The 3,757-nt window shown below is 34.8% G+C and overlaps 1 pseudogene; it reads right to left on the bottom strand.

Moving 5' to 3' along the window:
- Window positions 1–2,163, bottom strand: LOC120088847 (L-type lectin-domain containing receptor kinase IX.1 pseudogene; annotated as a pseudogene).
- Window positions 2,164–3,757: the final 1,594 nt, after the last annotated feature.

The raw sequence follows: 3,757 nt of genomic DNA on the forward strand, positions 1-3,757 counted from the left end.
TTCATAGGTGAAAGGTGAATTTAATTAAAAAAACAATATTATTGGACTTGAACATATGACTTTCCGGACCACATCATCAAATTACACTTGGCATAAATTTTACATCACTAAAGAAAACTTAACATTAATAAAGAAAAGAAAACAAAATGAAACAGAAAAAACATCGCAGAAATACAGACATAGGCAACGCCATGGCATTAATTCTTATTTCTTCAACGACCTATATCAAGGCTTACCGTAATGGAAGGCTGTTTAGATGTCATCGATGTAAAAGGAGCATGATAGGAAGGAATAGGCATTTTAGTAGGAAGATTTGGCATCCTTGTCTCAAAATTAAGTACTCGAATTGCTTGTTTTATTGAAGGTCTAAGATTAGGATCTGGATAAGTACTCCATAATCCAACGAGCATCAAACATTCTATTTGTTTTTTGTCATAATTAGATTGCAATTTCTCATCTATGGCCACAAGCAATTGTCCACTTCCATAGAGATCCCAAACGCACTCCACCAAACCCTTGTGAGATTCCTCTTCCATGACGGTTCTTGACATTCTCCCCGTAGCAATTTCTAAAGCAACCACTCCAAAGCTAAAAATATCAGATTCTTTACTAGCTTTGCCAGTGTTTATGTACTCAGGCGCTAAGTAACCTAAAGTTCCTACCAACCCAGTTGTTTGAGTGCCTAAATCATAGTCAATTAAACGAGCTAGCCCAAAATCCCCAAGCTTGGTGTTGAAACTTGAATCTAACATAACATTACTAGATTTAATATCTTTATGAACCACACATTGCTCCCATTCTTCGTGAAGGTACAACAATGCAGAGGCTAAACCTAAAGCAATATTGTATCTCACAGGCCAAGCAAGGCAGCTTCTTCTACCAAAAAGATGAAAATCAAGGCTACCATTTGACATGTATTCATAGACTAACAAGAACTCGCCCTTGTCGTGGCACCAACCGATGAGTTGTACAAGATTGCGATGACGGAGTCTACTAATGATCTTAACCTCAGTTATGTATTCCTTTCTTCCTTGTTTCGAACTTCCTGAAATTTTCTTCACGGCTATTGTCAAATCCATGTCTGGAAGGTACCCTCTGTACACTGCACCGAATCCACCTTGACCAAGCTTCCTTTTGTTTGAGAAGTTGTTGGTAGCCATGGCAAGAAGCTTCCGGGAAAACCTTCTGGGTCCTGCTCCTCTTTCGAAATCGTCGTTAATGGATGTCAAGTTTACTTCCTCAACATTTTCTTGCTCTTCTTTTCTTTTTCTCTTTCAATCTCCTAAATACTATAGTAATTGAAATTGCTGCCATGGTAATCATCAAAACGCCAAGTGGAATAATTACAACCACAACTATATTAACTTTGCTCCCATTATTATCATTTTCAGCTTTTGGCTTTGATAATATATCCAAGCTCGAGCTGAATTCCCATGATAATAGGCTAAGTTGCTCTGAAAATGAACCACTAGAAGCTGAAATCCTACGGTCGCCCATTGAGGAAGAATCTTCATGAGATCAATCTGGTAACTCAAAGTTGTATTTTCAAGAGAAGTTGCTGTCTTTTCATTATTCCATGAAACACTCAAGTATTTAGTGATTGAATCATAGGAAATAAACACATCAACAGTGTCCAAACTATGTAAGCTGACGTTCCACCTTGTGAAATTAGAGGAAGCAATGGAGTTAATATTGATACCCACATGTTCAAAAGTAGGATCCCATCCACTAGAGAGAGTATCGAAAAGGCCAAGATACCCAGCAGCTGAGTTTGGAGGGATACGAAACCCAGCTGAAGCCAAAAAAAAGGCAATCCGATTTCCAAAAGCAAAAGCCTGTCGAGTATCAATGGTGAAGGTGAAGTGGGTATTGAAATCGGTGATCTTTCCTGTTTCAGAGTCCCAAATTGGCACAGCATCTTTGTAAACAGCCCAACCAACACTACAGGTAGACTGAGGATCAATAAACATAACTGCTCCATAAGAAGAAATTGCATCTCCTTGGAAAAGTAAACGGTTTTCATTCGGCTGGAATGGATCAATTTTGAGAAAAACTGAGATAACAGAGAGAGGAAGATAGAGAAGAATAAAGAGATGACTTAGCATTGTAAAGTCATACAAGCAAGGACTCGTGTGGCTGCACGAACCAAAAACAAAGGAGTAGTGGGACATTGATAAGCACTTAACGAAAAAACTATGAACTTCGTAGTAACAACAAGAAAAGAAAAGAAAAATCTGATATTTATTGTTCTTTATATAATTGTTCCAAATATATTTAACTATCAAACTCCACTTTCATGATTGAATATGTCAAATGAATTTGACAAGTTTATTTATTTAATGGTTATAAGTTATATATATATATATATATATATATATATATATATATATATTGTTAGGAAAATCATTTTGTGATCCACTTTAAAATTCTATTATATACGTGTTAACTTAATTTATATTTTTTTTTCCAAGTCAACCATTTTAAAACCGTTTAATATGTAATATAACAATAAAAATAAAATATATTTTTAATAATAATATCTTTATTTGTTGTTTCTTTCGTTATTAAATTCTTCGTATATTGTCAAAACGAGTATAACACAATTAACATACGAATGTGCTAGTAATCATACTTGTTGTAGTTTGAATCCCTCTACTCTTCATTATACTAAAAAAGATCTCTATGGATTAGATTTGGTATTAGAAAGTAAGTGCATGCAAAGGGAAGAAAACTTTACACCATTCACAATGTTGAGATGCTTCATCGTCGGGTTTTTTGGCTTGGAGTCCTATTTAGGTCCAATTATCTCCATAATCTTTTATCTTGATTTTTCCCAAGTTCTCTAAATTACTCTAGTCCTTATATATGCTCCATTAGTCACTAGTAAGCTATGTTACAAGCTTATAAAATCTATCAAATTCACATAGGTTATCAAATCATACATTCTTTTATTGATGACTGCTTTGATTTTACTTTTGTATATTTGCTGAAAAACAAAAGTGATACGTTTGATGCCTTCAAATTGTTTGTATTAAATTAGAGAATAAGTTTAATAGAAAGGTTAAAAGACTTCGAAGTGATAGGGGAATTGAGTATGACTCGGACAGTTTTAATGAGTTCTTTAACTCACATGGAATAATATACAAAAAGACTGCACCTTACTCTACTAAAATGAACGGAAAAGCTGAAAGAAAAAATAAAACTTTAATCATCCTTACCGTGTGTTATGTCTTAAATAGAATCCCATCTAAAAACACAACTTCATCCTACGAAATCCTCAAGAATAAAAAACCAAACCTATCATATTTTAGAACATGAGGTTGTCTAGCCTATGTAAGGATTTCAGACCCTAAAAGTAGAAAGCTATAGTAGAGCCTATGAGTATTTTTTTAGGTTATGCCATAAATAGTAAAGTCTATAGGTTCTATTATCTGATAAATCAAGTGATCATTGAGTCAAATGATGCCGACATCTTTGAGGATAGATGCCCTTTTAAATCGAAAAATAGTGGGGGCTCGGGATCTAGTAGTCTAACACTAGTTAGAAATCCTACCTTTGTAGAAGAAACCAACACAGGACCTAGAAAAAGCAAAAGAGCTAGAACCGTCAAGGATTTCGGGGATGACTTCCAGACATATAATGTAGAAGAATATCTCAAAGATCTAAAAGCTGCCTTGTCCTCAGTAGATGCCAACTTATGGCAAGAAGCCATAAATGATGACATGGACTCTCTTGAGTCAAATAGAACTTGACACTT

The sequence above is a fragment of the Benincasa hispida genome, chromosome 10 (genome assembly GCF_027475165.1).
Source record: "Benincasa hispida cultivar pf3 chromosome 10, pf3_genome.v1.1, whole genome shotgun sequence".
Classification (NCBI taxonomy): domain Eukaryota; kingdom Viridiplantae; phylum Streptophyta; class Magnoliopsida; order Cucurbitales; family Cucurbitaceae; genus Benincasa; species Benincasa hispida.